The 24,348-nt window shown below is 44.0% G+C and overlaps 1 long non-coding RNA gene across 1 annotated transcript; it reads right to left on the minus strand.

Moving 5' to 3' along the window:
* Positions 1-1,516: 1,516 nt before the first annotated feature.
* Positions 1,517-8,348, minus strand: LOC132393722 (uncharacterized). The gene is made up of 3 exons (XR_009512053.1): positions 7,827-8,348; positions 2,617-2,784; positions 1,517-2,465 (listed from the first exon to the last, which is right to left on the minus strand). It is a non-coding gene; the product is annotated as an uncharacterized LOC132393722 (long non-coding RNA).
* Positions 8,349-24,348: the final 16,000 nt, after the last annotated feature.

The following is a 24,348-nucleotide window of genomic DNA, read 5'->3' on the forward strand; positions in this document are numbered from 1 at the left end:
GGTCCATCTGTATAAAGATGTTTCCCACCATGATCCCCCGAATGAGAGCCCGATGCACCAACTCATCATTTGTCAGATAAAACTCTACCTTCCTGAACTCTTTCCCGGTGGCTAAAATACCATCTTCCCCCACCAGGTCCTCCATTGCCTCTGCACACTTTTCCAGAGAAGTTCCAGGATACAAATACATTGCACCCTGCGTTTTCCTTTCACCGACCGAAACGGCATTGTCCGAGCCTCAAGAGACAGCTACCTTTGCATAACTCCCTGAAGACCTGCAACTCCCTGGAGACCAGTCCAGCTTGTTGGCACTATGTCTGAATCAAGAAATATTCGACGGTGCTGGTTATAAAGTCCTGGAGTGGGTTGAATAACTGGCCAGAAAAGTTTGTACTCAACAGTACCCTGCTGGCTCCGCACCAAAAATTCCAATGCCAGGAAAGGCTCCGTCGGTCCTGCAGAACTTCTAGGCCATGAGAAGTCGTGATGTCTCAGAAGATGCTTCGGCTCCTACACCAAATGAGAATCATGACGATAAAGGTGGAAGGCCGTTGCCCCGATGTTAGTGGGGGAACAACAGCGTTTGTCTCCGGTTTTTAGAGCGAATCAGCTTCCTAGCGAGTTGCCAGCAGCCGCAGCTGGGTGCTACGCAGTTAGCAGCCATCAATGAACCCAGTCCAAACTATCAGAAAAACTCCAAACGAAGCTTCCACACTAACCCAGCCACTCACTCAGATATCCAATAGACATTTCGATCCATCTCCAAAGTATCTCACGAACTTCATGCAGTAGTTTTCCCTCGATTTCTCCCAGCTCAATCAGAACAGCTCCTAGCAGTGTCTGATGCTGGGAGTGTGTGATGTGATGGTGTGGAGGGAGCTTCACTCTGTGCTGACCCCCGGAGTATGTAATGGGAGCATATGGAGGGAGCTTCCCCCTATCTGACCTAGGGAGGGTGTGATGGGTCAGTGTGGAGCGAAATGCACTCTGTCTCCTCCAGGGTGTGTGTGATGGGAGTCTGTGGAGTGTGCCGCACGCTGTGCTAAATGCCGGTATTCCATCCCCCATACTATCCTATTTCTGAGCTTCTAACCTCTTTGGTCGCTTTTTGTTTGCATGGGTGAGAAGAGAGCTGGGTTGCATGGATGAACAGGATGAGATCTTATGCACCAGATGCTACCAGACTGACATCCCTCAGCCTGGAGGTGAGACGCTCTGGATCACTGTTTCTGATGCGCGGAGCAGCAGGCCCTCAGTTCAATGTTTCTCCTCAAATGTGACTCAGGCCCAGCAGCAAGACAGGAATTTACCGCAGTGTATCGATTTCATCATGACAAAAATTAAACAATCTGTGAGCTCCAGGAACATATGAGCTGCTCACACTTTTTTCACAAAACTATAAGTTTATTTACACAAAAAATACACAAGGTACAGATATTCAGTATTTACAAGACAGTGAGTATACTCTAATTGAAGTATGATTACTACAAGTCAGTTCCATCTATTGTCCAGTCAATTCTGTTAGGGGCCCACCACTCCTGGAAATCCCCCAATGTACCCATTGCGACCGCATGCTCCCTCTCGGAGGACAGCCGGGCATGAATGCATCCTCACAAGAGGGGAGACAGTCAGCCCAGGCGGAGCCCTCCACTTTCCACTGGCTAGACCTGTGAAAGACTGTCTTGGCCAGGCCCAGGGGCAAGACCACTAAGAAATCCTCCTTCTGACCCTCCCTCTTCTGTGCTGGATACCCATATATGAGGAGTACAGCAGAATCTGAGCAGCAGCCCCGTCAGATACTCAAACAGGGACTGCAACCTCCCACAGTCACACTCAATTAACTGACCGGTGACAACGAGTGACAGGTTGAATAATCAGTCCCGTTTCTCACCATCACTCTGCATTGTGGAACCGATGAATATAAAATCACACTTCAAGGCAGAGTCTGAGATCACTGCAGATCCAGGGTCACTGCCAAGGTATTTGCCAATATAACATCATTATAGTAGCCAGACTGTGGAATGCACTGTCCTCAGCAAAGTGAGCAAAAGGATTTTCTCCCCGGATAATCCCACCATGCGACACTGCTGACCCAGACTGAGCCTCTGTCCCCGGGCTCTTCCTGTCGGTGTAACTCCTCGGGAACTCACGCAGGGAGCTCTCCAACTTGGACATGCACCAGAAGCAGCACTGCTGGACAGTTGGCAGAATTACATCACTTCAGGACAGCCTCTGATGTCACAGAGCACTCGGCTGGACCCAGGGTCCATTAAAACTGTTGGGAATTGAACCTGGAGCTCAGCCGCTGAAGAGGAGAGCAGGAAATTGGTCAAAATGTCCCCACCTCGTGGGCGGGGATGTTCACACATTCAGATCTTCATACGACCACTCCCAGTCCGGGTCTGAGTTCCTGCAGAGATCCCAGTTCCTTCCTCCCGATCTCAGTGAAGTGATTCGCACCCAGCCTAAAACAGATGGAAATAAATAGATTACACAACAGTGTCAGTAACAGAGGACTGGCGTTAATGTTTCAACAATACTCAGAGACAAATATCACCAGAAAACTCACGAGTCTGCTGATATTTTATCACATTGAACATTAACACAAACACTCACCCGATCCACTTCAAACTCAGATAGGTCAATATGAGACAGCAGAGAGCGGGGACAGATAGGTCTGTGAGCGAGTTTAATCTCAGGTTCTGATCCCTCAGTGATGGGTTTGTACTGAAAGCAGAGATGAGATCCTCAGCACCAGAATCTGTGAGACCATCCTTCTCCAGCCTGGAGATGAGAGAGACTGAGGATGAAGGACATAGAGAGGCAAGGGACAGTACAAATCCCCAGTGTTTATCAGTAACACAACTACTGATCACGTTAATGTTCAGACACACAGTGACTGTAAACACAATCTCCCACAGTCTGGTAGAACCATAGAACATAGAACATTACAGCACAGAAAAAGGCATTTTGGTCCTTCTTGGCTGTGCAGAACCATTTTTCTGCCTAGTCCCACTGACCTGCACCTGGACCATATCCCTCCAAACCCCTTTCATGCATATACCTGCCCGAGTTTTTCTTAAATGTCAAAAGTATTCACCATCTGGCAGCTCATTCCATACTCCCACCACTCTCTGCGTGAAGAAGCCCTCCCCAATGTTCCCTTTAAACTTTACCCCCTTCACCTTTAACCTCTGTTTATCTTCTCCCCTGGCCTCAGTGACAAAAGCCGGCTTGCATTCACTCTGTCTATGCCCATCATAATTTTATACACCTCTATCAAATCTCCCCTCATTCTCCTACGCTCCAGGGAATAAAGTCCTAACCTATTCAACCTTTCTCTGTAACTCAGTTTCTCAAGTCTCAGCAACATCCTTATAAACCTTTTCTGCACCCTTTCAACCTTACTAATATCCTTCCTGTAATTAGGTGACCAAAACTGCACACAATACTCCAAATTCAGTCTCACCAATGCCTTATACAACCTCACCATTACATTCCAACTCTTATACTCAATACTTTGATTTATAAAGGCCAATGTACCAAAAGCTCTCTTTACAACCCTAACTACTTGTGGCGCCACTTTTTAGGGAATTATGTATCTGTACATAATCCTCTGTTCTACTGCACTCCTCAGTATCCTATCATTTACCTTGTATGTTCTACCTTGGTTTGACCTTCTGAAATGCAATACCTCATACTTGTCCGCATTAAACTCCATCTGCCATTTTTCAGCCCATTCCTCCAACTGGTCCAAATTCCTCTGCAAGCTTTGAAAACCTTCCTCACTGTCCACTACACCTCCAATCTTTGTATTGTTATGAAGGATGAACAACTCTGATGGGCAGAAGGGTACAGAATCGCCCATGCCTCCCCTTTTTGGAGAATCGCAAATCGCTACTATTTCGATGCTGCTAACAAGGAAGTAAGAGAGACAAAAGGGACTCTGCCAGGGCAATTGTTATTGATAACAGCTCATGAAAGTTAATGAGAGAGAGGCACAGCTAAGGTGGAATGTCTCCTACTAACAAAAGGGGAACAGAACCATTGATTACTGCTATTGTCTTTTGGAGAAGGATTGTTTACTTGGTACTGTTCTATTCATTGAAACCCCTCAAGAGGCAACCAGAGTGGGCTGGTTTGATGGGTTACATAACGCTAACCTGAATGACACCTGAGACCCCGTGAGTGAGTAAGGTCTGGGGTAACCCCTCAGACACACCAGGAGAAACGCTAGTGAGCATCAGAACCCCCACTATACAGGGTGGGAGACCGGAGACCAAACAAAGGGTCGGTAGATTTTGTAGCGAGACCGGTGGGGGCTTGTGTGTGTCCACCCTTGCCTGGGTGTCGAGTCCACCATGGAAGAACGGTCTAGCTAAAGGACGGAAGGGTCATATGTGAATGGCCACAACAACAACGCATTGACAGATCAAAATTGTAAAGGAAGGTTGGCAAGATAATAGCTATTACTGTTTGCACATTCTCTCTCTTTCTCTAACAATTGAAACACCGTGACCAACAACTACCGCAGCCTGCATGAACTGAACTGAACTTTATATTTCCATCTGACAATTCATTATCCCCTAGACAACGATAGAGTTTGTTTCATTAGTGATTATTATTATACCCGCACTTTTAGGTTTAGTATTGCTAACATATATTCTCTGTATATTCGCATTGATATTATTTTGTATATTTTTGCTAATAAATATTGTTGAAAATAGTAACACCAGACTCCAACGGACACTTCTATCTTTGATGGTAAGACACCCAGTTATGGGGTTTGTAACAGTATCATCAGCAAATTTGCTGATCCAATTTGATCAATGACAAATAACAATGGGACCCAGCACTGATCCCTGTGGCACACCACTAGTCACAGGCCTCCACTCAGTGTAGCAATCCTCCACTACCACTCTCTGATTTCTTCCATTGAGCCAATGTCTAACCCAATTTACTACCTCTCCATGTACACCTAGCGACTAAATCTTCCTAATGAACCTCCCATGTGGGACCTTGTCAAAGGCCTTACTAAAGTCCATGTAGACAACATCCACTGCCTTCCCTTCATCCACTTTCCTGATAACTTCCTCAAAAAACTCTAATAGATTGGTTAAACATGACCTACAACACACAAAGCCATGCTGACTTTTTCTAATAAGTCCCTGTCTATCCAAATACTTGTAGATCCTATCTCTTAGTATTCCTTCCAATAATTTACCTACTCCTGATGCAAACTTACCAGCCTATAGTTTCCTGGCTTACTTTTTGAGCCTTTTTTAAACAATCGAACTACATGAGCTATCCTCCAATCCTCTGGCACCTGACCTGTGGATATCAACTTTTTAAATATTTCTGCCAAGGCCCCTGCAATTTCAACACTAGTCTCTTTCAAGTGTTACGCACCCCGTAACTGGGTTAACAAACCAGCAAAAGTGGAATGATACGTTGGAGTCTGGTGGTACTGTAACTAAAGGTGTTTATTAGTAAGCTATATATACAGGAGTGTAGAAATAAGAATCAAAAATCCAAGCTCTATCTAAGTCTAGGGGTAAGTGAATACTCTTAAGATAATGCAGAGTTCAGTTCAGCTCAGCTTAGGTCGAGGTAGTTGCTGTTGTGATGTTAGAGAGAGAGGGAGTGAGAGAGAGAGAGCAAGATGCGAGTAGCTGTAGCAGGCAAACCTTCTGTTGTCTTCTTGTCCCAGTGTACTGATGTGGTAATTTGGTTACGACCCCTCCTTTCTTGGCTAGACTGTTCATCTGTGGTGGGTTCATCACTCTGGCATGAGTGGACACACACACAAGCCCCCACCGGTCCTGCTGTCACACTGTGAGCTTGGTGACCGATCTCCCAAGTCGGTCCTCCAAGCCCTCACCTTCCTGTGGGTGCACAACACTCTTACAGTATCTCGTGGCGTGTCTGTGGGTGTCTCCACAGACCTGTCTTTTACCCCCACTGACGGGGTATCAGCCATCCATCAACTCCACGGCCATCAAACTGACCATTCCCTGCTGTCTCCGCAGGAATGTTAACGAGCAAAGAAGTGTCCTTATAGCAAAAGGTAAATAATCAGTGAAGATGCAATACCAAATCATGTGTGTCTCCCTCTCTCTCTTATCGGTATCAGATGCCTCTCCCTCTGTTCTCCATCTCTCTCTTTCTCTCATTAGCAGCATAGTTCACGGAGGGGGGGGGGGGGTCAACTCTGGACCCCATCTCCATCTGGTTTTCTCATCACACATAACACAAGGTCCGAGGAAGTATCCTGTCAGGTCCTTGGGATTTATCTACTCTGATTTGCCTCAAGACAGCAAGCACCTCCTCCTCTTTAATCTGTGTAAGTTCCTACTTGTTTGCCTTGTTTCCATAGACTCCATTCCAGTTTCCTTAGTAAATACAGATGCAAAAAAACCATTTAATATCTCTCTCATTTCTTTTGGTTCCATACATAGCCAACCACTCCGATCTTCAAGAGGACCAATTTTATCCCTTACTATCTTTTTGCCCTTAACATACCTGTAGAAGCTCTTAGGATTATCCTTCACTCTGACTGCCAAAGCAACCTCATGTCTTCTTTTAGCCCTCCTGATTTCTTTCTTAAGTATTTTCTTACTCTTTTTATACTCCTCAAGCATCTTATTTCCTCCCTGGTGCCTATATATGTTATACATCTCTCTCTTCTTCTTTATCAGAGTTCCAATATCCCTCGAGAACCAAGGTTCCTTAGTTTTATTCATTTAGCCTTTAACCCTGACAGGAACATACAAACTCTGCACTCTCAAAATTTTTCCTTTGAAGGCCTCCCACTTACCAATCACATCCTTGCCAGAGAACAACCTGTCCCAATCTACGCTTTTTAGATCTTTTCTCATTTCTTCAAATTTGGCCTTTTTCCAGTTCAGAACTTCAACCCGAGGACCAGATCTATCTTTATCCATGATCAAGTTGAAACTAATGATCATTGGAACCAAAATGTTTCCCTACACATACTTCCATCACTTGCCCTAACTCATTTTCTAATAGGAGATCTAATATTGCATCCTCCCTATATATTGATTTAGAAAACTTTCCTGAACACATTTCACAAACTCCAACCCATCTAGACCTTTAACAGTATTCGAGTCCCAATTAAAATCCCCTACAATGACAACTTTCTGTCTCCTGCAGTTGTCTGTTATCTATCTGCAGATTTGCTCCTCCAATTCTCACTGATTGTTGGGTGGTCTATAATACAACCCTATTAATGTGGTCATACCTTTCCGTTTCTCAGCTCCACCCATATGGCCTCAGTAGACAAACCCTCTAATCTGTCCTGATGAAGCACTGCTGTAATATTTTCCCTGACTAGCAAAGCCACCCCCCCCCAACCCTTCATCCCTCTGCCTCTATCACGTCTGAAACATCAGAACCCTGGAACATTGAGCTGCCAGTCCTGCCCCTCCTGTAGCCAAGTTTCAGTAATGGCTATGATGTCATAATTCCATGGCACTTAACGCAGTTTCTGTATTTTTCTGAGAGTTCACAGTTCCTGAGAGCCATGGACACCAGTTTTATTCCTGAATCTCCCAATCTATTATCACTCAGGTCCAGCCCCAGCAATGATGTGCATTGAGAGTGGAGGCGAGATCCTCGGCACCAGAATCTGCAAGACTGACATTGTCCAGCCTGGAGATGAGAGAGAGTGGGGGTGAAGGACACAGAGAGACAGGAGACGGTACAAATCCCCAGTGACTATCAGTAACACAATTACTCATCACATCAATATTGCGTGTCAGACACCCAGTGACTGTAAATACAATCTCCCACAGTCTGGTACTTACCACAGTGTCTGTATTTTACATTCCGGGTTCCTCAGAGCTACAGACACCAGTTTCACTCCTGAATATCCCAGATTATTCAACCGAAGTCTGAACACAAACAGACAAATTGATGAACTAAGTGATTTAAACTGCGGGTCTGGGGGAATTCTCTCGCTTGGATATTTCAGGAAACATTAAACCCTTCAGATCGGAGTTCCCATTACTGTCAATGTCCCTCACTGACCAGCTCCAGGGTGTTCATCGAATGTCCGCAATTTAGTCTGTCGGTGTGACCCTGTAAACTCTGCATATTCCATCTCGTTTCCTGATGGTGAACGAAATATTCTGACTTGAGAGTATCAGAAGAGGCAGAGTTGAAGGATGGGAGGAAGCCCCACAGTGAGGAAGTTTTGTGAATGGAAAACTGTTGATGGTAGATGGTGCAAGAGACCCCATCTGAAGAAAAGGGAAAGGAAGACAGAAATTGCAGGAGGAAGGGGAATGGGGTAGAATGATCCCACAGGAGGAAGGGGAATGGAGTAGAGTGATCCCACAGGAGGAAGGGGAAAGAGGAAGTAAGATCCCACAGGAGGAAGGGGGATGAGAATGAGAGGTTCCACAGGAGGATACCGATGGGAAAAGATAATCCAACAAGATGAGATGATGCAGGAGGGGAGATGCACCGATGGAGTCTGTGTATCTGGTAGTGAGTAATGTAACACAGGTGGACTGATGGTGATAGACACACAAGGGAAAAGGCAGGGGAGGACAATCTCACAATGGTATTTTTTTCCTTCTCACTGGGGCAGTCTGCTGACGGTCTCTTGTCCCTCACCAGGAAGGGAGTGTGAATCTCTGACTCACCTGCTGCAGTCAGTTTTGGCCTGGATATCAGGTACAGCGAGAAGGAACATTATCAATGGATGTGTCACAGGCAGCAAGAAACACGACCATTCCTGTGATTTACTACCATTAAACCAATGACCATTGTTCACTGATCTGATGAACTCTCCAACATCCCTTCAGAAGGAACCATAGAACCCTTCCATCCTTGGGGAATTACTAATCAATCTCCTAGGCATTTGTCACAATACTTTGCAATCTGATCTACTACAGTTTTACCCAAATTCATTTATATTGAAACAACATATTGGAACAGTTTCACAGATCAGAGTGAGAGATAAATCAAGTTACCTCAAATCCTGGCACTTGTGCAGCCCAGGTCCCAGCCACTGGATTCCTTCACACTGAATGGGGCAGTCCCTCTCGTCAAGGTGTTTAATTGTATCACAGAACCCAATGACAAGAGATAAAACCTTGCAGTCAATCGAGGTCAGTGGCAATTGACTGAATGGAAGGGTTTTCACAGATCCCAGTGCGGCCTGAGCCAGATTCTGAGACTCAAACAGATAGTGTGATGCATTCAGGAGGCTCCTTTTACCAGCTTCACTCCTTGTGTTTCCAATATGGCTTTTAATCTCCTCTTTCACCCAGTCAACCACCCGGTATGTTGTTTGATGAGGAAATGGACCCAGAAACTCCCCCAGGCCCTGAACTGTCACTGGGGAGGAAAGACCAGCAACATATCAGAGAAATACCTCAAAGCACCCATCAGTTGTGTGGTGGGCTTCAGTGAGGAATTTCAGAATATCTTCGAGATGTGGATTCAGGAACTGTGCCACTGTAGCTATAAACTCCTGGATGGTGAGGTGTGGGAATGTGTACACCACACACCATGCAGAATCTTCTCTCTCTAAAAGTTCCATCAAGAACCTGGACAGGAACTGGGAAGGCTGCAGACTGTAGCTGATCAAATCTCCATCTGTAAACACAATCTTCTTCTTGGACACTCCTCTGAAGGCCATCTGACCAACCCTGAGTAACATATCATGGGGGTTCTCTATCTAATGGCCGTAGTTTTTCAGGATGCTGTAAATATAGGAGTACAGTTGGGTGCTGGTCTTGGGAACTCGCTCCAGGTCTCTGGCTCTTTGTGTGAAGGAGCCCAGTACCAGAGTGAGGATCCAGCAGTAGGAAGGGTTGTCGCTCATGGTGTACAGGATCTCGTTCTCCTTTACATGTTCGGAAACAGCTGCTGCCACCAATTTATCTTCAAAATGTCTGATGTAATATTCCTTCTGTTCCTCACCAACAAATCCCAGGTTATCAGCCCAGACACTGATCTGAGCCTTATTCAATAAATGTAATGCCATGAGGCGGGTGGTCACCAGCACTGAACACCCTGGGAGCAGCTTGCCCTGGATTAAACTGTACACAATGTCAGACAGTTCACACCACCACTCGGGATCTGGGCACTTGTGCTTGGGTTCTGTACCTCTCTGACTGCAAGCAAAATTGATTCCGTGTTTGAATTGATCCAAACCAGCAAATATGAACAACAATACCCCTTGGTTCTTCCAGACCTCACTCAGGATATTCCCAAAGTAAGGATATTGATCCAGAATCAATTCCTTCAGGTTTATTCTGCAGTTAATGGAGTTTAAATCCCGGAAATTGAAACTGAAGGCAAACTGGAATTGTTGGTATATTTTCTCCGTGGCCCAGTCACAAACTACTTTTTGTACCATTGCTGTTTTCCCAATCCCTGTGACTCCAGCCACTCCTGCCAAACTCCCAGATTTAGATTTACTTGGGGAAAAGCTGCTCTGGAACAGCTGATCTATCTGGATTGTTTCCACCTCTCTGCGGAGATGTTTTTCTCTCCAATCCTCATGGTCTCTGCCTCTTGCCAGCAGCTCATGTTCCACCAGTCTCTGATCTGGAACAGTAGAAATGACCATGAGCTTAGAGTGGTGATCAACCAGCTGGAAAACCTTCACCTCCTCCCTCATCAGGATCATGTTCACTCTCAGAGTTTCAGTTTGTGTCCGCAGAATCTCCATGTGCTTCTGTTGAATATCTTCCATGGGAACAGAGAACACAGTCAAAATGTTAGATAGCTCAACTGACAAAGAACTTCATAACTGCATTTCAACATTCAGTGTTTGAGATTACATGAATTAATTCCATGCTTCCATGGATATTAGGAGAGCAAGTAAAATTCTGTTCACAGACACTGGAGCTGACAGCGATGTATGTCCAAGAAAATGTCCAATCCACATATTCTGGTGCTAATGACTTGTGAAGGTGAGCATTCCTGATATCCTACTGCAATCCTGACTGCACTTCCGTTACAACAGCATTTCACTATATTTGAAGCAGTGTTTGCATCATTAACAGACAATGTTAATGTTGATCTGGTACAGAAATATGGAGAGCAGGACACTGCATTTTGGCAAAGCTGCACACTGGGGAGTCACAGGTGTCCACTGCTCTTGCATCAAAACAGGAGCTGAATATGCGGGAAATACTCAAGTTGGGCATCATCTGTGGAGAGAATCACAGAGATGTTTTGGATCAATAACCCATCGGAATGACAAGAAAGAAAACGGGTAGTTTTCCGTCTCACTGAAGGAGGAGTGGTGGAAAGATGGAATCTCCGTGAATGGGCAAGACTACAAGCGTCTCAGTGTGCTGTGTTTCTGGGAGAGGGTGGAGAAACCTTGGCAACTGCTGCTGATCAGTCTGCCACTGGGTTGTGGGGTACTGTCTTATGAGGCCTCCGTCTGTCAGAGTCAATTATGGGTGTCCTGCCCCTGCAAGCTAGGACACTACGAGGTGTTGCAGGAGATGCCAGTCTACATTGAACACCATTTAACACTGCCTTAGGGACTCCAGCTCCAGGGTTTTCCCACTGGGTTTACTCCCAAAGTCTTCTTCATGAGGGGTACAGTTGCAAGTAAGTGGAGGTTTGTGATCAGTTTTCCTTCCCCTGGAAAGCCAGTCATGGTTAATGACGCCCAACTGCCTGAAGCCATTGGCTGTAAAGTGCCAGTAACCTGCCTTTGCCCTTCTCCTGTCAGAAAAAAAAAACTTCCTCCAGGCTTAGTAGCTAAGCCACACATGAAGGCCAGGAGCTGGACTTTGTTGTCAGAGGCTATTTGAGTTGCATGCCACTGAGAGCATTTAATAGGTTGTGGGAACTTATACCCCACTACAACCCCCAGGGATAACAATCTTAAGCAATCGGGGGAACTATATTATTGACAACAATAAATCAATAAATTGGTTTATTATTGTCACATGCACCAAAACTTTTCTGCAAGCGATCCAAACAAGTCATTTCATCACATCAGTGCAAGGTAAAAGAGAACAGAATAGCACAGGGAAACAGCCGAGAAAATGCAGTGCAGGCAGACAGTAAGGTACAAAGCCAAAGGATCATTGGGAGGTCAGGGTTTTGTTTTGGAACCATGCTCCCAACACCTAAAACTACAGTACTGTGCAGAAGTCTGAGGTGTATATTACGACTGACAACATTTTGTCTTTTATTTTATAGTTTACATTTTATCCCATTGTAAAGCAGTTTGAATGACATCATCCGGATGAAAAGTGCTTTATGAATGTTATTATTATTATTATTTTCTCAGCCTAAACTGGTAACAGTTCACGGGCATAGCAAAGCACACTCATGTCTCAATTGATAGGAAATTTCAGACTATTTCAGTTGTGTAGGGTATTGTGGCTTTTTGAAAATTTACATAAGTATTGCCATGTAGGCCTAATTTGTTAAACACTACAGTGTAAAGCCTTTGGGATGATACCACTTATCAATATTATGATTGGGATAACGAATACACTGTTCATGTTCCATAGTCTTCCAATCTCCCCTTTTAATTCAGCACATTTCTGCTGTTGTTCACTAATTGATTTCTGTAAGTTATGCATGTTTGGAATTGCTAAATCTATTAAATAAGTTTTTGCTTGTTTATCCTGTAAAATTTTATCTGAACGGTTATTATGGATGACCCTATCTGCATTAATGGATCAGTCACAGTATGACATGTAGGACTCTGTCTCTAAAAGTGGACCAGGCTGGTGTCTTTCATCAGCTGTAGTTTAAACAAGAATTTTGTGAATGTTATCTGCCACTTGATTGTGCTTGTACAAGTAACCAGATTGAGTTAAACTACTGTAGGATCCTGTGATGTATTGGACTGTTTCGGGTTTCTCTTGTAATTTTCAGCATTTATCATCTTGAACTTGTTGGTCTTTTATTCTGTATTATTGATAACTCTATGTACTAAACACTTGGTCCTGATTTACAACGATCCCTTCTGTTTCTGGGAAGAGCTCAACAACTCTGAGCCGGGCATTTGATGCTTCCTTGTTGACATCTAGTCAGCTCTGATAGTGGGGATGTCCACCACTGGGAGCCATAGGCTTCCACTGGTTAACATTCTTGATGAAAATATATTGTTACAGCTAATTGTGGATTTCAGAAAAGGTAAGATGAGGGAACGCAACACACCAGTCTTCAGAGGGATCTGAAGTGGAAAGAGTGAGCAATTTCAAATTCCTGGGTGTCAATATCTCTGAGCATCTAACCTGGATCCAATATATCAATGCAGCTACAAAGAAGGCACAATAGTTAGGAGTTTCCAAAATCTCTCAAATATTTCTACAGATGTAACTTGGAGAGCATTGTAACTGGCTGCATCACCGTCTGGTTCACTGGACTATGGTACAGGACTGAAGTAAGGCACACACTCAATGATTCAGGAACCACTTCTTCTCTGCCTTTCAGTTTCTGAGTGGACATTGAGCCCATCGATAGTGCCTCACTAATCTTTTTTTTCCTATTTCTGCACAACTTATTTAATATAATATTTCATATAATCACGCAGACAAGTGTAGCTAGATATGCTCAACTTCCAGGCAGCAGCTGATCCATGGCAAAGCCAAGAATTCTGAGGAACCCAGAAGAGTGACTGATGAAGAGAAGAGGAGATGCAAGAAGGATCCAAGTGCCCACATCCCAGCTGTCTCCGTGTCCCTATTGCTCCAGATACTGAAGATCCAGAATTGGCCCCTACAGTCAACAATGATCGTGCCATTGCTCCAGAGGAATTCTTCCCTCCTGATCTTGTGTGTGTGTGTGTGTGTGTGTGTGTGTGTGTGTGTGTGTGTGTGTGTGTGTGTGTGTGTGTGTGTGTGTGTGTGTGTATGTATATATATATATATATATACACACACACACACCTATCAGGGTAAAGGATTTAGGGTATGCTTCATGGCCATTAATGCTTGGTGGAACCCTGGAATGTCCATGCCCTCAAATCCTTTTGTTCCCCGGATCTGGAGTACCTGGTGCCGAGGGAGTCATGGCTGTTATTATCACAGCTGTGTACTACATCCCCCAACTGTGTGTTATTATCACAGATGGGGGATATTTTCCCCAGAAATCGGTCAGGTCTACCCAAACCAGAAACCCTGGATGAACAGTTCTGTGTGAATAGCACTTGCCACGCGGCAGGCAGACAGCTTACATTGCCGGTTATCAACAGCAGCTCAAGAAATTCAGTTCTGATCTGTGCAAAGTCATCAAGGCAGCAAAATGACAATACAGGAACAGGATTCAGACACAAATCTCCACCAACACACACAGCTTATGGCAAGGTCTGCACACCATTGCAGACTTCAAAGCTAGGTGCAGTGGTGCTGCCAACATCACTGCCTCTCTCCCAGGTGAGCTAAATCTTTTTTATGCTTGTTTTGATGTTGCGAACATAGAGCCATTGTTGCAACGGGCAACTTGGTCGTCTCTGAGGCTGAAGCACGCAGGTGTTTCCAACAAGTGGACAGTCGCAAAGCTGTGGGACCGGACGGCAACCCAGGGCAGGTACTCAGGATGTGCGCAGCATGACTGGCAAGTGTGTTTACAGATATTTTTAATCTCTCCCTCTCACAGTGTAGAGTGCCCTCCTGCTTCAAAACATCCATCATTGTCCCTCTAGCTAAGAAGACCAAGGTAACACATCTGAACAACTGGTGTCCTGTCACACTCACCTCAAAAATAAGCAAATTCTTTGAGAGGCTGGACAACAGCTGCAGCATGCTGCCACCCACACAGAACCACTACAATTCACCTACTGCCTGTTTCTGTGCTGTAATTGCTATATGGTTATATATGGTTATATGGACACAACTGATTGACAGATGACACAATAGCCACAGCTCGACACACTGTCCTTACATATGTGGAGAAGAGAGATGCTTATGTGAGAATGCTGTTCTTGAACTACAGTTCAGCATTCAACACCATAATTTCCTCCAGGCTCGACAAGAAGCTCAGAGACCTCGGTCTTGACACTGCCTTGTGTAGTTGGATCCTGTCAGATCACCGGCAGGTGGAAGAGTGGGTTCCCTCATCTCTGCCCCTCTGAGTCTCAACACTGGTGCCCCTCATGGCTGTGCCCGAAACTCCCTCCTTTACTCTCTGTATACGCACAACTGTGTTGCCATCCACAGCTCCAATCTGCTAATTAAATTTGCTGATGATACAACATTGATTGGCCTATTCTCAAATAATAACGAGGCAACCTACATAGAAGAATTCATCACCCTGACACAGCAGTGTCAGGCAAACAACCTCTCCCTCAATGTCGCAAAAACAAAGCTGGTTGCAATGTTGCAAAAACATGAGGAATGGAGACAGGCTAACCTCTACTGATATCAATGGATCTGGAGTTGAGAGGGTGAACAGCTTTAAGTTCCTCAGCATACACATCACCGAGGATCTCACGTGGTCTGTACATACTGGCTGTGTGGTGAAAAAAGCACAACAACGCCTCTTTCACCTCAGACAGTTAATGAAGTTTGGTATGGGTTCCTAGTCCTAAGAACTTTCTACAGGGGCACAATAGAGAGCATCCTGACTGACTGCATCCCTGCCTGCTATGGGAACTGTACTTCCCTCAATCGTAAGACTCTGCAGAGAGTAGTGTGGACAGCGCAGCGCACCTGTAGGTGTGAATTTCCCACTATTCAGGACATATACAGAGACGGAGGTAAAAAGGGCCCGAAGGATCATTAAAGGTAAAAAGGGCCCAAGTCACAATAACCACAAACTGTTCCACAAACGGTACCACAGCATAAAAGCCAGGACCAACAGGCTCTGCAACAGCTTCTTCCACCTGGTCATCAGACTGATTAATTCATGCTGATACTATTCTATTTCTACAATTGTACACAGAGATACACACTCACCACACACATTTTACTGTAATTGTGCTGGATCATAAAAACAATTTTCACAGCATATGTCGGAGATATTAAACCTGATTGAGAACTTTTATCTGACTATTGTGTCATTTTTTTAGATCTGTTATTCATCTTCCTCATACTGTCCTAGTTCATGTTAATCTAAGTGCGCTCAAGTACAAACGGTGTTTTCTAAAAATTGTTATTTTAGTTCTTATTTTTCTTTGCATATTTTCCAGATCCATTCCAGACCAGGATATTATACCAAACCAATACATCAATATGGGCATAGGGAGTGTTTAGCACCTTTGTTATATTTTTACTTTTCAGTTCTGTTTGGCAGATTTTCTTAGGCCTTGATGTGAACTCAGATTTTCTTTAGGCTTGAAGTAAATTCAGTTTTTCTTCAGCCTACAAGCAAATTTTCGTTGAAAGATTTTCCTTTATCACATAATGATCTATTTTCTTTTCTTGTTGATATCCTCAATATACGTGTATGTTTCATATTCATCCATCGGTTGTATTGTATGCTAATGCTCTGTTTTATATTCTACCAGCCCCATTGCACATTTATGTTTAATGCTCTGTACTTTTTTAGTCTAAAGTTCATGTTTTGTACCTTTGGAAATTAGTTCCATTATTTGGATTAATTGTTTTAGCTTTACTGATGCAAGGCAACTAATTTCAAATCATTCCATATAGATGCATCAAGGTATAATTCATTTGATTTTTTTTTCTGATTTGTTATCTGATTCTTTTCCGTTTTGGTAAATTAGAGAGCAGGTTTAAAGCTAGACAAAACCATAGGGGCTTAGTGAATCACTCTGGGGTGTGTGGGGATTCCCAGAGTGTCAGGACCTAGAGTGAAGGCTTCAGCAGAGCCAACAGTTGGACTAATAAAAAATACATTCTCAGAATTGTAACCTGAATCCATAGAGCAGCGAATGATTTATGGTAAATGTTCATTACCAGGTTTTGCCAAGTCACAGTCTAACATTTGAGATGTGGTTTGAACAGTGCATTTCAACACTCACCAATCAGTTGAGTGGATAAATCAGATAACCCTTGGGCAATGTTCATGTATTCCTGTGGATCAGCACCAGTTTAAATCAAAAAAGTCCATGAAAACAGAGCTAAAGTAATTAGGACTGCTTATTTCAATGTACCTTTGTGTTCAGTATATGTCTTTAAAATACTGAGCTCCTGTATTTCCCTCAGTATTCTGTCCAACTTTGGTAACTCAGTCCTCCATGTCACAAGGGATTCCCACATCATCCTCTGGGCCCGGGAGCCTTTGCCCATCACCAAACTGAGGAAGAGTCTGGAACTCTCTGTCCACTTCCCCTTCTCTGTCAGATCAGTGACTTTCTATAAAAGGGAAAAAATTAACTTATTGTGGAGCAGACAGACAGACAGACAGACATGGAGAATGTGGAGGAACATATCTGTTCATGGCCCCAGTAGCTTCAGAACAGATGCAGTCACTGGGCTGCTGCCCCATCCTCACTGGGTTCAGTCATTAACAGAGAAACAGTAACTGAATGAAATACTAAATTAATATTATGAAAGAACAAGCATTTACGGACACCCTGCAGTATATTCAACATGATTAATTTCCTCGATCTATCAATGTGCAACATTACATCAAAAGGATGTGACAACAAGAACGGAACAGAGAGGAGATTGAGAGAGCAAAAATTGGGGGAGGGCATCACTGAATCGTGGCTGAAAGAAGATCATAGTTGGATGCTTACATCAAAGGATAAATATTGAATCAAAAGTATAGGCAGGTAGGTGCAAGGATTGGATTGCCTCTGTTGTCAAAAAGAAGAAAAGTCCTTAGAAAGAGGTGATATCAGATGGAATGATGTAGATGTTAAGAAACTGCATTGGTAAAATGACCTTGATGGAAATTATATACAGGCCTCTTAACAGTCACTAGGATGTGGGCCACTAATTCCAATGGGAGAGAGGAGAGGCATGTAAAAAGGTCAATGCCAAAATAGTCATGGGGAATTTCAATATGCAGGTAGCTTTGGAAAATCAGGGTGGTGCTGAATCCCAAGGGAATTTGCATAATGCCTATGAGATGACTTTTGAGAGAAGCTTATGGTTGAGCCCACTATAGGAAAGGCAGATCTGGATTCTGTGTTGTGTATTGCACCAATTTGATTGGGGAGCTTAAGGTAAATAAACCCTTAAGAGGCAGTGATCATCAAATAATGGAACTCACACTGCAATCTGAGAGGGAGAAGGTACAGTTAGATGCATCAGTATTACAGTGGAATAAAGGAATTACAGAGGCTCATGAGGGGAGCTGGGCAAAAATTAATTTCAAAATGACATTAGCCAGGACAATGGCAGAGCAGGAATGGCTGGAGTTTCTGGGAACAATTCTGAAGGCGAAGTATAAATAATTCCAAGGATGAAAAATTATTCAAAAGGGATGATGATCAACCATGACTGACAAAGAAGTCAATGCAGCACAAACCAAAAGAGAGGCCATAGAATATAGCAAAATATAGTGGAAAGCTGGAGGACTGGGAAGCTTTTACTAGCCAGCAGAAAGCAACCAAAAAGCTGTAAGTAGAAAGAATCTGAAGATAAGCTGGCTAATGATGTAAAACAGCTTACCAAAAGTTTCCTCTGACATTTTAGGACAACTTATTGATTTTTGGGGTCCTGAGATATCAGCTTTGTTTATGGTAGTTCATGGTTTAAAGTTTTTCCAGGAAGTTACCAGGAAAGTCGATGAATCAAAGGAAGTGGATGTCATCTGCATGGACTGTGGCACGGCATTCGACAACATACCACGTAGGAGGGTGGTCAAGAAAGTTCAGTTGCTCAGCATTCAAGGTAAAGTAGTAAATTAGATTAGACAATGGCTTTTTGCAAGAACACACAGAAACATAGAAAACCTACAGCACAATACAGGCCCTTCAGCCCACAATGCTGTGCTGAACATGTACTTTAGAAATTACCTACAGTTACCCACAGCCCTCCATTTTTCTAAGCTCCATGTACCTGTCCAGGAGTCTCTTAAAATACCAAAGGTTCTTTTAAGAGTGGTTATAGACTGTTGCAACTCTGATTTGGAGATCATAACTCGTGCAGTGCCACAGGGATTGGTGTTGGGTCTGTTGCTGTCATCTATGTCAATGATCTAGATGAAGATGCGGTTAACTGGATCAGCAAATTTGTGGATGACACCAAGAGTGGGGATGTGTAGTGGACAGTGAGGAAGACTGTCAAAGCTTGCAATGGTGAAAAATGCACTGAAAAAGTGGCTGAAGCAATTTAATGCAGACAGGTGCAACATGTTGTAGTTTGGAAGGACCAAGCAGGGTTGGTCTTATACAGTGACCTGTAGGACAATGAAGGGTATAGTAGAACAAAGTGATCTGGGAATACAGGTCCATAATTCATTAAAAGTGGCAGCCAAGGTAGATAGATGGGAAAGAAAGTATTTGGCGTATTAGCCTTCATAAATGAAAATATTGAGCACAGGAGATGGGATATGTTGAACATGTATAAGACATTCGTGAGGCCTAATTTTGAGTATTGTCTGCAGTTCTGGTCACCTACTTATAGGACAGATGTAAAGGCTGAAAGAGTACAGAGAAAATTTACAAGGATGTTGCCAGGACTGGAAGACTCGAGTTAAATGAAAAGACTGAACAGGTTAGGACTTTATGCCTTGGAATGCAGGAGATTGAGGGGAGATTTGATAGATGTACATAAAATTACGAGGGGTATTGATAGGGTAAATGCAAGCAGGCAATTAGTACTTAAGTACAACAACAAGAAGTCTTCCTTAAAGGATGGGTAATGCTCTGGGAAAGGTTTCATTGCTAATGTAATTGTCTTTCTGTAGAAGCAGTGCTTGGGCTACGGTTAACGATAACAAGTGCTTAGGAATGTGAACCATCAAGTGAGGGGAGGGTGTTTATGTGCTGTGTGCCCAACACTGGGCAATCTGGGTCTTTTGTTCAGTGGAAGATGGAGAGAGAAGTTGCCAGAAAGGAGAGGTCATAGTCACCAGAAAGGAGTAGACTTAGAGTGGGGCCGGGACTTGATGAAGCCTGGAGAAATCAATGGAGGACCAGAGGAAGGGAAACCAGGAGTTCCAACTTGTTTCATTAAAATGGGCCCATTAGTCAAATTAAGAAATATAAAGCTAAATTGTTTAATTATATATGTGGTGTACTGTCTGTTATTTCATAGTACTGATTTGTAACAGGGGAACAAATCATGCAGCATCCACACAAACAACAGGCATCTCAGTCTCATACGTTTGGTGGGGCCAGAGACTTTCTTCCCTAGACTTACGCAGCTGACAGAACCTAAGGGTTACAGATGAAAGGTGAAAAGCTTATGTGACACATGAGGGGAAAATTCTTCACTCAAAGGATGATGAGAGTGTGGAACAAGCTAGCAGCGCAAGTGGTACAAGCGGTTAAGAGAAATCTGGATAGATACATTAACGATAAGGGTATAGAACACTATGGCCCAGTGCAGGTCAATGGGAATTGGCTATTTAAGTAGTTCTGCGTGGAATAGATGGGTCAAAGGGCCTGTTTGTGTGCTGTACTTTTCTATGATTATGACAGGTCAGCCACTCATTGTTCAGGAGCACAAATGGAGGCCAGACCAGCTGTGGTTAGCAGGTTTCCCTCCCTCAGGTACCGCAGTGAAGCCGGTTGGCCCAAGTTACAATCTGACAGTTTAATATTCATCCTGCATAAATGAGCTGAGGTGAATTTAACCAACAGTTCTGAAAAGATACAAAATTAGTATTAGACTGAATGCCTGTTGAGCTGATAAATACAGCAGGTGTGTATGAAGTAATCATTTGTGTGTATGAAGCTTGTGTGGAAGAGAAGTAGTGAGTGAGTGTGTGTGTGTGTGTGTGTGTGTGTGTGTGTGAGTGTGTGTGAGTGTGTGTGTGTGTGTGTGTGTGTGTGTGTGTGTGTGTGTGTGTATGTGTGTGTGTGTGTGTGTGTGTGTGTGTGTGTGAGTGTGAGTGTGAGTGTGAGTGTGAGTGTGAGTGTGAGTGTGAGTGTGTGTGTGTGTGTGTGTGTGTGTGTGTGTGTGTGTGTGTGTGTGTGTGTGTTTGCGTGTGCGTTTGTTTGTTTGTTTGTTTTAAGTCCCAGATGAGTTCTCAATGTGACAGCATGGAGCATGGTAACTTGAACACGTATCTCACACACATATATAAAATAATCAGGGGCATAGATAGGGTAGATGGTCACAGTCCTTTTCCCAGGGTAGGGGAGTCTGACACTCAAATGCAGAGATTTAAAAGGGACTGAAGGGGCATCTTTTCTCATGTGGAGGGTGATGTGTATAAATTGTGTGCAGCCAGAGGATGGCTGCAATCACAAATAAAATTACGAAGTTGTGAAGATGTGATGTGAGCAGGAAAAAAGGATAGAAGTATTCTCGGAGGGAAATTTGGGGAAAGCTGCAGGAAAAATGGGACAAGCTGGGCCGAAGGACCCATTTCCTGGCTATAATCTCTGTTTTATTCCAACTCGAATCACAGAGTTCAGCACAATCACAATGCCTACAGGAGACAGAGACAGCTGGTCACTGGTTATACTGGGTTTCCTATCAGTGATCCAAGGAATTTAAATTCAGGTAACAGACCATCTCAATAGGGAAATATTGAGAAACTCATGTTCACCATTTGTCCACAGCCCAGACATTCATTGGGGCATGAAACACCAAAGCAGACCACACGTTTATCTACAATGAGCTGTCTTCTGATCCTCAGCAATTCCCAACACTGGCAATGTTCTCAGATCTCAGAAGCTCCCTTCATTTCCTTTGCACAGCAGCCAAAGAAATGGAGGTGGGGCGGGGGGGGGGGGGGGAGAGGTGGTTAATAGCTGCCTTTCCAAAACCCGAAATGCTGTGTTATCACACAATCTCTGCAATCCCGGAAATGTTCCTATCATCTGGCATTGAGTTTTATAAATTAAATTTGGCAATGTCTCACACATCAGGGCCTGCTTGGAGGTGAAACAGACCCTGACCCTGGACTTCCACATTACCCACAAGTCCACTGTCACATTCCTGTCTGTGTTTCACTCACAACCACCTGATTCAGATCTCTTGCTCCTTTCACTCAGGTGAAGCTTTGTGCAATGAGCTGAGTGATTCGACCATTACCAGTGTCAGGTCCCTGCACTGCAACTGTTGGATTGATTGATTACTCAAGGCCTCTTTACCAATGTCTCCGTTTGATGAAACTTTTCTGTGCCCCCATTAGCATCTCTTTAAGTTTCTTCATCTGAACTACTGTGCACCAACAGGATAGACGTTTAATTATAATGATCCCAGTGACTGGTAAGTTCGTAGATGACACAAAATTAGTAGATGGTATTCATAGTGATGAGAGATGCCACTTGTGTTTGTTTTGGTAACCTATTTAACACTCCTCTTCCCATTTAGATCCCCTATAAACTACGATAATCTTCATTATATAAGCTGATAATAAATTTTACTTGGAACTTCCTCAGCCTCCCGTATGAGGCAAATTACATCGAGCTGCAACTCCAGTTCCTTAACGCATTCTCTGAGGAGTTGCAGCTTGGTGGTTATCTGGGAGGCTGGAGGTCTCCCAGAATTTCCAGTAATTTTTCTTTTTGTTAATTTTAAACAATCCACAAACATTGACTGATTTCACAATGTTATGATGTCCTGAACAGATTTCGCAGAAATGCAGTTCCCGTATTTATTAGTTTTCTCTTCATTGCAATACAGTCGATACAACCAATGTTCAGAACATCCTCCCCCTACCTCCCCACCTCACTGTCAATCTGTTACATCTACTCCTGAGGTCACTTGTCTCTTCGCTGAGGAGCAGTGATCAGAGAATGGAAAAACATGCAACACTCCTTTGTGGGCTGTTACTGAATAAGTGGCTCACGAAAAATAACCCCAAAAAAAGCAAATAACAAAGCTTCAAATCATAGGTGAGTTTAATTATGACCAACAGTAACAAGGCAGCATTCTTTAACAATAAAACTAAAGCTGTGATTTCTCCTTTTACCCTGCCTCACACTGCATTAAATTCAACCTGTGCTGGTGATCACCGGCTTCCTGCCTCAGGGGGTGGTCCTCTCCCAATCCTGACCCCACAGAGGATCCCAACACAGAATACAAAGGAAGCCACTGCCCATCCAAGGACCATGAGCATGTGCAAAGGGATTGCTGCATCATCAGTGTGGGGGCAGGGCCTCGAAATCAAACCCGCAGATGCTGTAGATCTGCGGTAAAATGAGAGTGGGTTACAGGATCCTATGACTGGTGGAGGGGCTCCCGTAACAATAAACCGGATTCTCATTTTAATTGTGTGGAAATATTAGACAGGCTCGGTTGCTGCTTTGGAAATTGGGGAAGGAGGCTTAGCTGAAGTGTACACATGTTGGTGAAGCTCAGATAAATAGAAAAGGCTTAATTCTCATATAAATGGGTAATATACCTAGAAAATTTGGCTGCATTTCAACAGGTCATAACAGTGGAACGGAATGGAGTCAAGAAAAACATATTCCCCACCCATAATGAGAGGACATGACAGATGTAGATCTCACTGCCTTGTCCAAACAGGCAAAAGATGGGTGCAGTCCCAGCATCACCACCTCATCCCCGCCCTCCTGAGGAGCAGAACAACAGGGGCTGGGTGGCAGCTCATCTCAAGCGGTTCAGTGTGAAGGTCTTACAACCCGGATGGACCCTGGCAGGTTCTGTCCAGGAAGCAGGGTGAGGCCACCAATTTGAGTGAATGGGACTCACAGCACAGCATCAAACTTCCTCACTCGGGACTGATCTCAATACTTACCAATGGGAAGTTTATGTCTATACCCCACAGTCAGTGGGGGGGGGGGGGCAAGGCTTTCCCCGATACCAAAACCAAGCTGCTTCAACAAAGAATGCAAAGAAAACCACCGCCCATCCGGGAATGTGATCAATGCGTCATCAGACTGTCCGGGGTGATCTGCTTTGGGATGGAGTGGCTGCAGTCAGTGCAGAGACTTATTGTTCAGGATTTTCATAAAAAGCAGTTTTATTGATGTAAATTGGAATTGCAGGGTGAACACAGTTTTGTATCGGTGAACAGAAGACCACTTGTCTATGCAGTCTTTGTCTCCTGGGAAGCTAAACACTTGACAATGTCAACCCTTCCTCTAAAAGTGAGTGAATGTTTCAGATCGCTGATCACAGAGGGGTTATATCTGGTGATCATTAAAGTTTGCTCAGGGTGATTTGGATGGAGTTGATGTGGAGCTTGGGGTGTCATAGTGAAGGAACCGGACAGCTCTGACCTTGTGAACTCTGGCCACGGGTGGTGCCACGGCGACCTCTTGCAAAGCGCAGACACAGTGTTGACCCCAGCTCTCGCCAATGGTTCTCCTGTTCAGGCAGCGGAGAGGAA

The sequence above is a fragment of the Hypanus sabinus genome, chromosome 5 (genome assembly GCF_030144855.1).
Source record: "Hypanus sabinus isolate sHypSab1 chromosome 5, sHypSab1.hap1, whole genome shotgun sequence".
Taxonomy (NCBI): domain Eukaryota; kingdom Metazoa; phylum Chordata; class Chondrichthyes; order Myliobatiformes; family Dasyatidae; genus Hypanus; species Hypanus sabinus.